This window comes from Pteropus vampyrus, unplaced genomic scaffold (assembly GCF_000151845.1).
Source record: "Pteropus vampyrus isolate Shadow unplaced genomic scaffold, Pvam_2.0 Scaffold238, whole genome shotgun sequence".
Classification (NCBI taxonomy): domain Eukaryota; kingdom Metazoa; phylum Chordata; class Mammalia; order Chiroptera; family Pteropodidae; genus Pteropus; species Pteropus vampyrus.
Window position 1 is genome coordinate 297,145 of NW_011889019.1, and position 17,564 is coordinate 314,708.

General features: G+C 43.1%; 1 protein-coding gene across 1 annotated transcript in view; it reads right to left on the bottom strand.

The window, feature by feature from the left end:
• SORBS1 (sorbin and SH3 domain containing 1) overlaps positions 1 to 17,564 on the bottom strand; it is a 222,361-nt gene that overhangs the window by 165,748 nt on the left and 39,049 nt on the right. The gene's annotated exons all lie outside the window — the stretch shown is intronic.

The window sequence follows — 17,564 nt, forward strand, 5'->3', positions numbered from 1 at the left end:
CTAGTAGTCTTATATTATGAAGCAAAAAAATATTACATATAACATATACAATAAAATATACAAGAGCTGGGGGAGAGGGGGAGAAGGGGAGATGGGAGGAGAGGGAGAGATATGGGCATGTCTCAAAGCTAATACTAACTTCAAGGATATACAGTTGAAGTATCGAACCCACTTTGTACTAAACTGCTCACCATACCTTCATCTGTCAAAGAATGTAAGACTAAATTATATAAGGTTCCCTGAGGGTTCATTTCCTAATGTGACATTTTTAATAATTTTGCTGCTTTAAGTACAAAAAAATTCTCACAAATACAATACATCTACTACTTCAAAAATGCTCAGTTAATGTCCCAAACTGTCTAAAACATACTCGTTACACTAGAAACATTTCCTTTTACAAGGCTATAAATAAGCTTATGTGCAAGGCACTAGCATTATAGTAAGTGAACAATGTTCAACTATAAGATCTTGGTGGCAGTAACTTATACCATCCCCTCAAAGAACGTACTGATTCATTCACTCGACAGATATTTACCAAACCCTGTTACATGCCAGACAGTGTGCAAGGTGATGGAGACATACAAAGATGAGCAAGATCCAGTCCTTGCCCTTAAGTTGCTCTCTCTGGGTAAAAGACAGACCTATACACTCAAAAAGAATTTGAAAACATTGGGTAAACGTAAAGATGTGGGTAGGCACAGCTATTATGGGAGGGCTAAGTAAGGGCTCGTAGTGCAGCTGAGATGAACAGACCCTTTCCTGCAGGGACAGAGGCCTGAGGAAACCCTAAAGCAAGGATAGGAGTGGAGCAGGCAGGGGACAAACTAAGAGGAAGGTGGGAATTACAAGCCATGGGACAACATGGGTGAAGGCAAGGAGTGAGAACAGGCCCTCCAATTTGGTCTAGTCCGGATCCCAAATTACCTCAGGGGTCTTAAAAACCCCTGCCTTATGCCATGCGACCCAACATCTGCTGAGACGTGATGCACAGTCCCACATGTGTACCCTGGGAAGTTTCTCTCACCAAGTGCCCGTATCGAGAGCACCACCAAAACAGCCCTGCTACACCCTGGCAATGCCTACCTATGTCTCCCTCGGGGCGACCGATGCTATCCCAGAGTCTGCAGGGCCTAAGAAACCAGGCAGGAGAAATACTGAGCTTTCCATGAAGTCTCTGAGAAGACAGTAAACACATTTTTCCTGTGCCAGGCGTAAGATGGTCCTGTCTTCACTTCAGGACCTGGATTGCCACAGCCAGAATCTACAAAGCATTCATTCAAGCCTCAAGCAAGAAGTTTTGTGAGAAAATATCTGCCCACCAAAATTCTCAGGTGGAGTTCTCCTTTTTGTCATGGATAAGAAAGAGATGACGTGCCAGCCCTAATCTTGGCTGAGGCAAAGCCAGGGTGTAGCATCCCCAAAAGACAAGCTTTTGGAAAGGGGCATAAAGAGGAGTGAAGGCCAAATATGTGTCCATGGTTAGAGTTCACTGTTCAAGGCCAGTATGAGGAAACGAGGAGGAAGAATTCACCTGAAGAGTGAGAAGAGTTTCACTATTTGGGTTTTCAAATTTGTCTAAAAATTAGACTCATACTAAAAAATAACTTCTTGGGCCCCAGACCCATTAAATCAGACTCTCTTAATTGGAGGCCTAGAAATTGTTCAGGTGATTCTAAGGCCCAGAATCCGATACCCATTTGGAAAAGGGTTATTCTTCACCCAGAGGCTTTGGGAGCTCCAGAACGGTCTCCAGTAGGCCATTATTTCAGCATCCTTGAAGCAGAATTCAAGGATCCAGACATTGAAGGAGTTACACAGCCTTAGTATGTTTACTCACTCCCTACATCGCATTACGACAGCCATCACTTAACTCCTTTTTACACAAATAAAAAAAACATAGAATGCCAGCGCCCAGAATGACGAGTAGGTAAATGAAGGGGGCCTCCCTTCTCACCCAGTCCCTGAATGACACAGCCCAATGCCAGTGCCTCCAGATAAACTATTGGAGTTGTCCAGTCTCAACAGAGATCTGAGCCCTTGTACAACTGTGTAGGCTCATCCTGGCAAAACAGAGAGTCTCAGAGTATCCAGTCACCAAGATGGCCTTCGAGGAACAGCTACAAGGCACACAGCACTCTGATCAAGACCTTACTGCCCAAAGAACAGGACACTAAAGATCAATGCAATGCCTGGAAACCTGCCGAGCCAGCTGGATACTTCTCTTCCCAATTTTCCACTTTGTGGTCAAGAAACTGCCTGAGCAATCTCAAGCCAAAAATGTCAAAGTAAATGCTGAGTACCACAAAGATGACAGATCAGAGTAAGCTGGTTTCCTGAATGGACCAGCCTAGAGAGATCTCTTCCCTGACATCCTCAGGTGCCCTTCAGACAGTCCAGCCCCGGAGAAACCCATAGCTGACCAAGATCAGCCTTCTTGATTGCAAGGCCCAGTAGTAATGCACAGTATGCTTCTCTAGAACAAGGAGACTCTCAAGAGTCCCTTCAACTTAAGGGTCCTCCATTTGAGTCCTAATATAAATTTAGAAGAGTATGTATAGGCAGGAAGTCTAGTAAAAGCTCAAGATACTAACTGGCCCCTTCCAGTGGTCCTCAACTTTTAGATCAATTATTTCCTGCAGTACTATTATATCCTTGCCTAAAACAAGACCTTTCTCTGACCTAATCCTCCAAAAGAAATCACAAATTGCTCCAGGCCCTGCCATACATCTGGAACCATTCCCTCCTTCATATCTTCATCTCCACTACATTGCACTGTGGATGCTATGAAAGTCACCTTTGCCACCTTCATTCCTACCAAACATCAATCCAGACCACCCAAGCAGCTCTGGACCAATGGAGAGATATATGGTGCTATTAGAACATGTAACCTCTCGGTTACATGTTCTAATAGCACCATATATCTCTCCTTCACAGCACGAACCACTTAACTCGTGCTTGCGTTTTTGTTGTTTTTGACATTTTATGGCATCTTTTGTTTGTCTGACTGGCTAATCACTGTATCCTAATATACTGCCTTCAAACCCTCCAGGTTTTTTCAAGAATATACCTCAAATTTCATGTTTTCCAGCTAAAAGATGATCAAGCCAGTCCATTTCTCAACTACTTACTTAGTCTTGCCACTGGCCTCAGAAATCTTAACAGCCACTAATCAGTCCACTAAGTTAGTGGACTAGGAAGGATCCTGTTCAGAGGGCTAGTCCAGCATTGAAGAAAGTCCCCAAACAGCCTTGAGGCTGACCAACTCCAGAAGGAAATAAACCAGAATAATTCTTTTTGTTTCTTCTGTGCAGTGTTTTTTTTTTTCCTTAATTCACCCTGCACTTATTATTTTTAAAGATAACTTTCTAATATATGCAAAATAAACTCCTTTTTGACCTTGAAAAGCACTTCCCTATTTCCCAGAATGAATCCTACTGGGGCCATGCCCAGTGCCACATCCTCAGGACATGAACACCACTGACGCTTCCAAGATGCCCAATGCCAAGGTGGCTCAAACCTCCCTGCTCTGGTCCCACTGCCCAGCTGTCCTCCTCTCTCCACACCCATTGGCAGAAGAAAGTAGGTTTGCAGAAGCTTTTTAAAGTTCTCTCACCTACTCCACAGATTCAGTAGGAGGTATAATGAATGTTTCCAAGTTCTCTGAACGCTATGAAGGCTCATAAAATAGAATAAAATTAGTTGGAAAAACAGGAAAAATTTTAGCTCCCCTTTGAAAAAAAAAAGGACGCCTACCATTTTAAATGATTCACAATGACTTCATATTTTCTTCCACTGGGATATGCATCTCTTCCTCCCAAAGCTGATGGTTCCCTCCCTCCTCCACTCCTAAAACAAGATACCGCCATAAAACACCTGTTCTATCTGATGTGGGACACCCTCCCAGAAACTCTTGGCAAAGCCAGAGCACCCCTTGAAGATGGGCTCCTCCCACCAAGGGCCCTTGTGTTTACTCTTCTCTCTGCATGCAAAGCTCTAAAAAATAGATCTCAAAAAAAAAATTTAAAAAAAAAGCTAAAGATTTTACCTTTTATTTTGGATTTGTGGCTTCTCCTTAAAAATACCAAGATCTGATAACACTGGGCCTCAAGGACAACAGCTAGATGGAGCTGGGTAGTAGCTACTCCCCCTTAGATGGGCATGGCTTTCAGATTCCCTAAACACCAAGGCGGAGTATCACTTGCCATTTGTCATGGTGCTTGCCCTGCTTTTGTCCTCTTAGAGAAGAAAAATATTTCTCTATTAACAGTAAGAAAATGAAAGACCAAGAAGGTCTTTTATTTCTGGAAAAAAAAGAGACCACCACATTTTTGTGAAAGTGAAGAACATTCCAGCACGTTTGATTTGCAACCTCCAACGATTCATCACTTGTTACCTGCCTGACCTCTGAGGCATTTGAGGTTTGGACCCCTAAACTATAACTCTTTAGAACCAAATTTCTAAGTTAGGAAATAAATTTTAAAACTGAACCACTGGAAAAGAAAACAACTTAAGTACACAGTATCCCATTCTCCCCTGAATATTTTGGTTTTGGGGGCTCACCTTTCCTGAGAACACAGAATCCTGCTCTCAGCCACCAAAAGAAAAAGTTCCAGCCCTTACGCATGATCACATCCAGATAAATAAGCAGGACTTCTTCTCTCTGTGGAAACTGCGGTTCTATATGTAGGGGAGGAAAAAGGCCCTCAGGGCACGCATTCCCCCCACCTTTCCCATCACAGCCCTGCCCCCACCCCACTGTACGTGCTTGGAATGCAAGTGCCCCTGAAAAGGGGGTGGGGCAAAGTCAGAGGACCCAGGTAACTTGCCAGTGAATGTTTCCAGTGCAGTTGCTTCCAATCTAGCTACACAGAAGAATCACCTGGGGCTCCAGACTGATCCAGGAATTTTAATATCCAACTCCTTCTCAGGTGACACTCATGGAGACTGCCCAGCACTGACTGATTCCCTCTGTGGCATTTGGAAACCATGAATTTAGAAAATTGTGACCCCTTTGCTACCCTGGGCAGTCAGGCAGGACGCTCCTCTCTGGTCAAGAGATGTTAGAGCTGCACTGTCCTTCAACGCAGCCATTAGCCACACGTGGCCACTGAGCCCCTGAAATGTGCCTAGGTGACTTGTGATGTACTGTGGGTACCATACACACTGGGTTTTGAAGACTTGGTGTGAAAAAAAAAAGAACATTAGCTCATTTATATTTTTATATGGATTACATATTGAAATAATATTTTGGATAAACTGGGTTAAAGAAAACACATGGTTAAAATTAATTTCATTTGCATTTCTTTTTACCTTTTAATGTGTCTCCTATAAATCTTAAATTACATACATGACTGACATATCCATTGGACAGCCGTGTTCGAGGGGACACTCAGCATTCTAACATGGGGATTACAATCAAAATGGAAAAAGACCTGGTCAAGCCTGGTCTCCACCTATGATCTTGAGCAAGTTCTCAATCTCTCCGATGTCCGTTTCCTCCCCTGCACACGGGCACAATGACTGAGAAGCAGTGTAAGTTAATAAAAGAGAAAGCGGATGCATGGGGCATGATGCCTTGCCATAGCTGGTACTCAACACCTGAGAACTTCCCTCCCTTCTTCCTTGGCTTTCTTAGGACCACACAATTTGAACCCAGAATCTCCTGGCATCAAATTTACTAACTACTACACCTGATTCTGCAAAGTGACTGCAGATGGCACAGTGACTCTCCATCTACAGGAGGAGTCCTAAGTTCCCAGAGACTCTGACTCTGTTCTCGTGGTATGGGTCCAGGTATGCGCATTACTCACAAGAACCTGCTCTCAGTCAGAACTAAGAAACACTGACAGGGCTGAGGAACTGTAATCGGTACTGTCAGGGCTCCTGGGGACATTCCTAGCCCACAGTCAGGCAGGCCAGCTGGAAGCAAGGCAGGTGTGACTCATGTGAGGCCAGGAACTGCTCAGGACCTGCCCCCAGCAGACGGCTGCTTTCCTGACATCTTTTAAACTTAGGTAGGAAATGAACATTGTTTCAAACACCAGAAGGCAGCTGACACTTCCTGCCTTCACACAAGGCTCCTTAAAGATCAAAAAATATAGACAATTTCAAGGTGCCCAATAGCTTGGCGATTGGGCTAAAAAGGCTGAGGTGCTTAGCACTCCCACCAGCAACTTATGAGAGGAACCAGGGCTGGTCCTCTATTTTGCTTGGTACCCGTCTCTTTTGCTTGGTACCCAAAAGCATCAACTCTTGCCTGAACTTCTGGATGTTAGGCCAACTCTTTGGGCTCTTCTGCAGAAGCATTTCTCCTGTTCTCTCAGGAGCCCAGAAAGGGGCCAGGGCTTCCATGCACAGACCCGCAAGTTCCAGCAGCCTGTTTATCTGGGGACTTTGGCCACTGGAAAAAGTCATTTTATTGAACATGAATGCTAGACAGACAGAGCACACAGATGAATTGGACCCCAAAAGGCACATTAGCAGAAGAACACACTCTATTAAAATCCAACAGTCACTGCCCCTTCTCTTCATTTAAAAACCCTCTCTGTGCTAAGCTACCTCCGTCGCAAATCAGTACGAAAGAGAAATTTCTTGGAAAAAAATTAAATAACCTTCCCCAATAATATTTCTATCAGTAAAATATGTCCAACAAACTCAATCTTTTCCTTCTTCTTGGGGCAAATGTCCTCTCTATGGAAAAAATACAATGTGAATGAACTGCTCCATTTTCCCCAAGTATGAACTGCCTCTGCTTTTTTGGAAGTAGGTCCAATATGAATAATCACTGAATTCGAGGACTCTGACATATGTATTTTAAATGCAAGAAAATGATATGGGGTTTGTCCAGAGCACAGTAACACAAACTACACGCGACTCTGGCACACCAGCCCTGGATCCCCCAGCACAGGACATTCCCCGCAAATTGCCCACATCCAGAGTCTGCTTCCTACATTCTTCCGCCCCACACTCAGCCTCTGCCTCCCAGAAAGAACACACCAGTACCATGAACCTTACTGGGCCTCCATGTGGCCCAGTCTCAACTCTGTCGCCGCACAAGCAAACAATCCAGCCCAAACATAATAAAATTAATTCAAAAATGTTATTGGATCTCTTGTTGAACACCAGCGGAAGGGAATTAAATTCTTAATGCATAGGACACTATCTTTAAAGTCCTTCCTCCTCTACCACCTACATCCCAAACATAGACAGCAGCTATTCTTCTAGAAACTCTCCTCTGCTCTTCACTCCACCCTCTCCCCAACACCCAGCTCATAAACAAATTTCCCTCTCCTTTCCTTTAGCTACCACTGAGTCTTCTCTCACAAGTACCAGGCCTTTTCAGATACAAATACAGCCACTCTTTACACACACACACACCACCCCCACCTCCTAGTCCTCCAACTCCGCCTCTACTCATTGCCCTGACTTTATAGGAAAAACACCCAGGAATTGAGCTAACCAAGAGAAAATTCTCCTTAAAAGGTAAAGTAACTGGGAAAGCTGAGTAATAGACAATAGAACACTCTTTAGCAGAGAAGAGAAAGTTCATGGACACTCACAGTGGCATGTGGCAAGGAGTAGTGAGTGCTAAGCTACTGCCCAGTCGTGCTAAATGTCACCACTCTGAACACCCGTCCCAGCTTCAGAAAAGATGCTCTTTATATGGAAGTTAGACCTGTGCTGGACAGAGAACCCAGGCACAGCCATTAATAAACTATACCACCATGGCTTCCAAAAGCTCCTGACAACACATTGGCTGGGTATGTTATCAGTACATTAATGAGGAGATAGTAGTATATAGGAGTATTTCCCAGGTCTCTGTCTACAACTGAGATTCATCCTAGCACTTGGAGAAGTTACAATGACCTGACTGTGTGGAACTTTGGGCCTAGCACCAGAAAGAACTTCTGAGATGGCTCTGCTTATACAAATGGCTTTGTTCCTTCATTCATTACATACTGAGGCAATGTGGGAGGCAGTGAGGAGGACGAGGGAGAAATCATGATGAGAATGACCCAGCCTCTGCTTTCAAGAGCCATACAGGTAAAAACTGATGAAGAATTGTGTCTGGCCGTAAAGGGAGTTAAGAGGAGAGTGAAGAGACAGCCACATGGCACAGCTAAAAGAATGCCAGCCTATGTTTTGGCTCTGCCATGAATTAGCTGTGTGGCCTCGGGCAAACCGCTACACTTCTGTGAACCCATTTCTAATCCTACAAAATAAGAAGGCTGGCCATAGGTGATCAGAGTCCCTTTTCAGCACTGACATTCCACGGCTCTATGATTTTAAGCATACCTGCTGGGAGGGGGGTCATGTACAAATGGGGTATAGAAAGGCAGACAGGAGGAAGAGTACAAACTATTCTAAAATCTTATTTTGCTCACTGGTTGTCGCTCTGTGAATATACTCACTGTTACCTTTGAAAGCTGCAGTTGTCAAGCATGGTCAGTGGTCACAGGTCAGTTCTTGGGCCTATTAATCTTAATAACAGAACAATGTATGCACTGTACCTGGAGCAAGCCATTTGCTTATGTGCTGCCCTGAAGACACATTATGGGTAGTGCCTTCCTCCTACAGTGGTGAGACCCTCCTCTTCCTAATGAAGGCCAGAGTGCAAACTCCCAGGCTGAGTGAATGACTCCCTGAGTCACACAGCTTGCAGAGGCAGAACCAGGAGAGAAGCCCAGATTGTCTGACTCCCCACTTACCATTAAATGCCAATTAGATAACTGTGTGGGATCCCTGCAAAGCTTGGACACTTAGAAACCCCACATAGATGCACCAAACTGATCCAAGAGGGTGGAGGATGATTCTGCAAAGGAGAGCCAAGAGCAGCCTTTCCTTCCTCCACCATCCCGACAAGCAGGTCAATCACCAGCTGCAGAGGTTGGTAACTACCTGTCATCTTGTTCCATGTACATATTTCCATCTTTAAGCAATGCAGGTGGTGACCTGTACTCTAGAACTGAGGTACTCTAGACCTGAGGTCCAGCTGAAATCATGTGCAAAGACCCTGCACAACTTTCTAAAGTCGACTGCCCATGGGCAAATCATTTAGTATCTCAGTGCCTCAGTTTCCTCATCTGGAGGAGAGGGATAACAATCATACCTATATCTCAAAGCATTAGGATTAAGATTACAAGGGGTAACAAATGTGCTTAGCACAATGCCTACAACATAAATGTTGGTTATTATCACTATGATTTTTCTGGGAAAGACTCCAAAGCTTTCACCATGTTCTCAAAGGGGTCTAAAACCCAATACAAATTAAGAACCCCTGTTCTACATGCCACCCTTGGAATGGAACTAACGCCATTCTGAGGGAAGGGAAGCGCTTCCTCTAGCTTCCTCATCTTTCCAGAAGAAATGAGTTTGAGGCTTTCTGTGCCTCCTACTCCAGGAGGGCAAAAGAAAAAGAACTCCAATGAACTGTACTGGAGGCACTATGTAGTCATTTCTGTGGCTGGAAAATGCGTTCTCGGACCCCAGCAGGCCCCAACCTAAAAGTGAGAAGTTAGAAGGGAGAGCATCAAATCTCAACTCCAGTTCCCACACACTCGGGAATAAACCCACTCCATCCTGGTCTGTCAGGGTGCAGGAGTAGGAGCTTCGGGCACTGTAGCCCAGTCCCTTCATTCCAGGTGTCTGGCCACCTTTCCCGCACCTCCTGCTGGAGAACTGAGAAAACAGTCAACTCCAGAGGCACAAGAAGGTGATGTGATGGGATGTGAATAAGATCTGAAGCTGAGGTCCTGGTCTGGAAAGAGCAGATTAAGGAGAAAGGGATCAAAGAGAAAGGATATGGCGAGTGTAAGAGAAGGGAAGCAATTTAAATCCTTGTTTTGCTGCTCTTTGGCCTCATGACCTTAGACAAATAACTCAACCTCTCTGAGCCTCAGTTTCTCCATCAGTAAAATGGGGGGCTCATTATCAGTGCTTGCTTCACAGAGGAGTTATAAAGATCAAATGGGATCTATGTAGACACTTACAGAATCTGGTGGTAACCCCATGAGTGCTCACCCAATTGATGCCAATTATTATTCCCATTATGAGGATTATGATGTTGATGGAGGCTAAGGCAGACAAAGGTCACAGAGTCATGGTGTAGGGGGTTTAGATGCTGTTACGTTAAACACAGAATCAAGAAAGGTTTGTGGGGAAGACGAATGCCTTATGATTTCACGTACATGGGAATCTAAAGAACAAAATAAACAACAACAAAGAAATGGAAACACATTCATAGATAGAGAATATTTTGAGAGTTACTAGATGGGAGGGGGTTGGGGGTTGGTATAAAAGGGCAAAGGGATTAGGAAGTACAAATGGACAGTTTCAAAACGGTCATGGAGATATAAAGTGTAGCATAAGGAATATAGTCAATCATATTGTAACGAATACTTAAGAGGGCAGAGGGGTACTAGATTTACTGGGGTAATCACTTTGTGAGTTATATAGATCTCCAATCACTATGCTGTACAACTAAAATCAATATATTATTGTATGCCAACTATAATTGAAAAAACTCACCGAACTGTACACTGTAAATGTGAACAACTCATTGTCTATTATATTTCAATAAATCTGTAAAAAAAAAAAAAAAAAAAGTTTGTGGGGAGAAATACCAGTACCAGAGGGAATAGAGGGTCCAGGCCCCAAGCATAGAAGAGTTCTGAAAGGAGAACCCCAACCTTGGGTCCTCAGCTTGCAAAGTCCCACTTAGGTAGCAAAGAAGGTGGAGAACACAGACGGTGCCTAAGAGAAGGGCCAACTCAAACATCACACGTGTACCCTCAGTTGGAACAGCATCAACTTTATAAAGTAACCCGGGTAATTCTCATAGTCAGTCAGTCAATCTTTGATCAACAATGAGGGAATTACTACTTGATAAACACAATGTTGGGTTAGATGAAATCTTTCAAAGCAAGGGACATTTAGAAAAAAAATAAGTATAAATATAAAAAAGGCATCTTTGATAGTAAAAAAGACTGGGGACAACAGAGCCCATGGCAGCCCTGGTTCTCAACATCCTTAAGTTTCCAATCTGTTACCCCTACTGAAATCACCTTGTCACCACCACACTGGCAGACAGACTAAGGATGAGTTTGCAAGCAACCATACTTTTTCCCAAATAATTCTGTAATATAAAAGTAATAATTCTGTAATATAAAAGTAATTCATCATAGAAGGCTGGGAAAACAAAGGAAGTCTCAAAGGAAGCACAATAATCCAAACACCGATGTCAACACATGGATTTAGTGCCACCAGTTTCTCTCTTTTGTAAGGCAAATCATTTTTATTTAAAGAATCACATCACACAGCCTTCCTAAGATACCAGATACGAAGAATCAGTAACAACAGTAAGAATCGAGAACATTTTAGAACAAAAGGAAGATGAGTGCATGTGCGCATGCACACGCGTGTATAAGTCTTGCTTCTCAGAGGCCTTTTAAACTCATAATCCTGGATGCTCACTATGGCCACCTCTGAACTAAGAAGTTTAAACCTAGGGGATCAAAAAAGAACTCCACCCACTAAAACAATGCTCTTTAAGCATCAAAAAATCTAACATTTCAAACAAGCATTTTTTAAAAAACACATTTAAAAAAAAAACAAAACCTATGATGTGTTCCTTGGCACAAATCTGGGTCAGTTCCTGGTGGGGTTCCAGGATAGAATTTCAAAAGATACTGTAAGTATTCCTCATGTCACTGATACTGTTCTATCAGACTTGAATAAATCAAAAATCATAATGAAAAAGAAAAACAAAACTGAACCTCTCTGGCAATACACTTGGTGCTTAGAAAACATCAGTTTTTACCAGCATCATTTATGGGCTGCCTCTTAAAACCATTTTTAACACTGCTTATGCCAGAGTAACAGAAAGAGTATTTTCTGTTGACTAGTTTTGACAAACTGTACCACCAAGGCTGCCTTCATCTACCCATTAGTGGAGAGACGTCCCAGACAGGGGTGTCAGTTCAGCAGGAAAGGACTCCCCAGTGAGAAGAGCCACCCAACGTTAGAAAGGATGGCTCCTTGAGAGAGTGAGCTCCTCACTCTTGGAGGGAAGCAAGCAGAGTTGTACAAACCATGTGCTTACAACTTTAAGATTCAGAGTCTTCATTTCTTACAGTGGAAGTCACAAGGGCATTGCCCAGTTGCCTTCTCTCATTCCTCATGAATTGAGAAAGTGAGTAACATCACTGGTTTAAGTTCCAGTGAAGTCTTCTTCAGAATGGCTATTAATAGAGGCAAAAGGCAGGAGATGGGAGTCACTCGCGAGCCTGGAGAACACAAAGAAACCCAGAAGAATGGCCTCTAGAACTGGAAGAAGAATTCAGAGGTATCTGTGGATGGCTCTGGGAACAAAGTGAAACTCTGAGACTTGGAGTAGAGTTCACATATCTACCCTGAGATTGAACTATAGCAGCTTTTCTGGAAAAGGTGGCATTTTTAGGACTTCATACAAATCCCTCTGGGGCCTTAGGACACAGACATCCCTGCCACTGCCCCACAAACCCTGGACTTTACCAGTCGAATATAAACAGAAGCTGTCTCCTTGAGAGTGTTCTCAAACTGAGAACACATGTTACCTTCTAGGACCTCCGAGATAATCAAGTCCAGCAAATAATGGCTCACAATTAACTAGGATGGTGTTTCCTCCACTTTAATGATAACGGCAAAGGGTAATAAAATAAGTTGATACTTGCTCCAAAAAACATCATCCAGAAGATGCCCTTCTTCAGCCTAGACTTTGATGGGCCCTTGGGTTTGGTTGGTCCAGAAAGCTAGGAAAAACACATGGCCCAACTCAAACCTTAACTTAGAATTCTGGACAGTCTTTAAACGTTTTATTGGCAAGATCACAAAAAGCCAGGAAATGTACATGTTACTTCACATAAGGAACTCTTGTCCCTCTAGGAAAAGGCATGACACTCGAGACCTTTAGAGAAGCAAGACAGGAATTTTCTTCCTCCAAAGATAAAAGGGGAGATGCACAAGAATGAGGAGGAGAGCTAAATCTTCATCTTACATGGTACAGAGTCAACAGATAATGCCCCAAAATAGCAAAACATGCAAATTACTGAAAAATGTGGAAGTAAATACCAAAATAATCAGCTAAGATTTTTAAATGACGGTCACTGGGGGCAGGAGATTGTGGTCCTGGAAAACTATTTGATTCTTGAAACTGTATGCATGTGTAACTTTGATAAACACTACAAATTTTAGAAACAAGAAGAAAATTGAGGGGGGGTAGGAATGGGCTAGGAAACCTTAGATGTACGTATTTTCCAACTTAAGATATAAAAAGTAATACTCTAGGTAAATAATAGTATTTAAATATTATTTCCTCATATTTTTCAACCAGAATATATTTTAATAACTTTTCCTGATTAAAGCAATATTGTTCATTGCTTTAAAAAATTAAGTAACACCCCCTCCAAAAAAGGGAACAAAAAGAAAAATAGTTATAAAATCACCATCCAAAAATAACCACTGGATGATTTAGAGGCAGTTTCTTTTTACGCGTGTGTGTGCGTGTGTGTGCGTGTGCGTGTGTGCGTGTGTGTGTGTGTGTGTGTCGATAAAAATATAGAGAATTTTCTTTAACTCTTTGGACTTATCCAATGATTATAAGCCTTTTGTTTTATTTTGAAAGTGAAGGAATATTTTGAAAAGCATTAGATAAATTGGGCCTTTGCTTCTTATTCAATCAGTTCATATCAACATCTCATTCTATAAAGATAGGCATGTCAGGTTGTCATATTTTGACTACATGATACATTTACAAAGAAAAAACAAGCCCTTTTTGGATAGTGATATGGTGACTTTCTCAGAATTCCTAGATGTAAAATTATAGCAGTAGGGTGGAGGCCTGACTGCAAATTGGTTTTACCTCAAATTGTGTTGTTTTCTGACTGTGTGTGCGCCTTGTTTCTTCCTATACAAATGTCTCTTTGCTTCTCTCTTTCTCTCTCTCCCTATCCCCACAACTTGTCACTAGCTTTCCTCCTCTGCTCCATCCAATTTTTTGTTTTATTTCTCTCTGCCACTCTTAATCCAATGCAATATGGAACTGAAATCATATTCTTACTACTTTTTGCATTTGCAGAATAGGATTGTTTTTAAGTTTAAAACAGGAATACAAAGCATTCCATTTACCCATTTTCTAAAGTCCATGTTGTTGGGTTTGCTTTTTTTGGTTTGTTTGTTTTTTTTGTTTTTTGAACAAAGGCAATTGCAGCCCCAGGGCCTAGGGCCTAACTAGGAAACTCTCAGAAATAAGAAAAACTCTGACCCTGCCTGGAAAAGGCAGTGTAGACAAAGAAGAAACTTTGTGTAGACAAGGGGTAGTTTTCTAGAGGGGAGGCCAGGGAGGAAGACCAATGTCAAAGACAACTTACTCTGCTCCTGGGGCACCCAGCCCAGCATCACCCCACAAGGGGAAATCAATAGGTCCAGAAGGCAAACCTAAAACTATCAGGGCATCCAGTTAAAGAACCGCCTACTCCTCCATCCCCCTAAGAAGGACCTGCCTCTTTTCCTAAACATCCAAAATGCCTGAGTCTTTTCCCATAAGAACTGCTTTTAAAATTGGGTCATCCCTATCCTACACGTAAAAGATTTCTTTGTAATTCATATGCTGGGCACATCTTAGAAGAGCTTTCTGGGTTCTGATTACTTTGAAGTGTAAGCACCCTCTGCCAGCCCTAAGAGATCTGCACACTTCACGTGGCTGCCTTCTACAACTCCGAGTGTCTGAAAAAAAATATTGATCAGGCACAATCCTAGGTCTGCCACAAGAGGCCTCCCACAGTAGAGAATGCAAACCTGATCTGATAATCCAGACAGCAGTGACTCCACCTGAGGACTTCTCATCCAGCCCTCCTTTCCATTTTAGCCCGAGGCTCCTAATGGGATTCTTCCTGTTAGATGCCTGAGGTCAGCACAAATGGTGCAGTATCTATTGCACATCCCTGTGTCCATGTCAAAAAAGAAATATGATCCATTGACAGATTTGTCCTCCAGGAACTTATACTACTAGTTCTTAATTACTTCTTGGTAACTGTTCCCAGGCTATGTCCTCATGAAGAAACATGAAAATTAAAAATAAAAAAGACGATACGGGAGAGCAAATGTGGAAGTTCTGCTTTCGCCAAATATTTCCTCAAGAACATCAGGCAACAGCTCCAGTTCTGAGAAATAAACCCGTGAATTCCTGAACAGTAAATTTTCTACAAATGATGTAGGGAACAGGGGAAGGGGTGTGGAGGGGTGAACAGAAGGCATGGATGGATGGACCAGTTCTCATCAAGGAGCAACAAGATGAGTCAAGTTTTTACACAGTGGCAAATGTTCGTTTTGGACTTGCTTCAAACCTGTGTGTGGGCTGATTCTCTGAAACAAACAAAATTCTCTTGTATAACAGAGGTTATGGGGTGACTAAGAGGGTGAGGATTTTGATAGAAAAGAAATTACCCACAAATCACCTTTGACTAAATAAGATCAGTTCTTCTGTCTACAGCAAGTCTCGTTTCTGCAAAACCTGACCAGGGACATGGAGCCATATCAAAGGATCCACATAACCCCAGAGGGATGGGTATATATATATACTCCAGTTTAAGCTCAACAACAACCTGAACCAGTACAGCTTTTAAGAGCATTGATACACCCTGTTCCACCCAGCAAAGAGCTGGAATGCCAATCCTGGCTTCAATCAGCTCCCATACACCGCTGAGGGAAGCGCGGCGTCCGGAACAGCAGTTGGCCAAACACATGTGAGGGAGGTGCAGCTGCCGAGCTTTCATGTTTACCAGGAAGAAAGAGTGTTGATTTTGCAGATTTTTGATAATGTTTTCACAGCCAGTGTTATTCCCAACCCATTTTAAAATGCAATCTGAACAACGCCCCTTTCCTCATCAGTCTCCTTGAACATAAGCAGTTCCATCAACCTCTGCCCTGGAAACCCTTTTCTCTCTACTGGCCATACCTTGGTTTGGCCAAACAGAGCAGCAGAAGGGATCTCTGCGATGGCAGCATGGGGCAGGGAGAAGAGCATTAAATCAGACCAGGGGAACCGGGCTTACAACCCTGGCACCAAGCAGCTGCAAGATCTCCATGGGCCAGCTAGGATCACCTAGGAAAGACTCCTGCAGCTCTAACGTCTTTGGGTCTGTGGTCGCATTAAATTGATTCCATGTTCTCTCTCTAAATTTAGTCACCCAAATGCAATAAGCCACGAAAATTAAAAAGGACTGGAATGAACCAAGATACTTTAGACTGAGAGCAAAGAACAGGCGAAACAACCAGCAATTTCACTGGAGGAACCTGGCATGCCACCACTGAAAGGATGCGGGCTAGAAAGAGCCATTTACAAAATGCTGAGAGTGCGCCCGAGCCCTTTTGAAAACTGGGTTCTTGGGTTGTTTCCTGATTTCCCCGCACCCCTCCCCCCGCCCCCACCCCACAATCTTGAACACTATTATGTAGAAAAAAACATTTAAAGAGACAAATATATCCTTGGGAGATACAGGAAGAATGCTGTTGGAAGTAAGAACCTTTTGTCTGTCTTTCTCACATACAAACTCATACACTCAGCTGGCCTTCTGAGTAATCCACTGCCATGGCTGATGCCCAGCTAACTCCATCGTAGCCAGCAGTCTCTGCCAACCACTGATGCAGTGGAATAGTCGTCTGACCAGCTCCCTTTCTGAAGCTGGTCTATTTTTGGTTAAAACTGGGGCTTCAGATAGAACCCAGACTTGCCTGGGGCTCTCTCCTTGGAAGTACTATTTGATGATGGTAATCCTCAAGGGCTTGTACTAAAAATGACTTTCCATCTAAAAGACACTGTTGATATCAAGCCAGTTCTAAACCCTTATTGCCAGGGTTTTGAGATCTGTGCAGGGGTCAAGCAGTGGCCAGCCCAGAAATATCATGGTAAACCTACCTAGCCTGCCACAGATTAGATATCTGTAGACATCAGAAGTTCCATGACGTTACAATATAATTTCAGAGCTAAAAATCAGCTCAGTGAAAGCTAATCAGACAGCCATATAAAGCAAAGGAAAAAAATTTAAAAACCCATCATCGGTCACAAGAAGTTATAAGAATGTATCAAGTGTGGGCTACAGGTCATCCAGATTTTGCACTGGGCCTTGGGGCCGGAGCAGAGTTTGTGTAAGTAGAATATAATGGAAGACACTCCAAGTAAAAGACCTCTTCTGAGACCATAACAGAAACCCTGAGGCTTTCTTCTTAGAGAAATCAATGGCCAGGTCCTCTGTTGGACAACCAAGAAAGTAACCGTTAAGCAAACCCCCTCTGCTCCCAGACCCACAGCATTGTCTCTCTCAGGTATGAATCATAGGCTCAAATGTGGTAGACTCTCAGGAGGACAAATGTCCAAGCAGGGCTCCTGGGTGGAGGAAAAGTGGTGCCACCACATGTTGGCAGACTGAAAAGCAAGTCAAATTCTCGGATCCCTGCATCCAGACCTGAGAAATCAAAATCTTTGAGGGTGTGGCCAAGAAATCTGTATTTTTTACAAGCCACTTAAGATG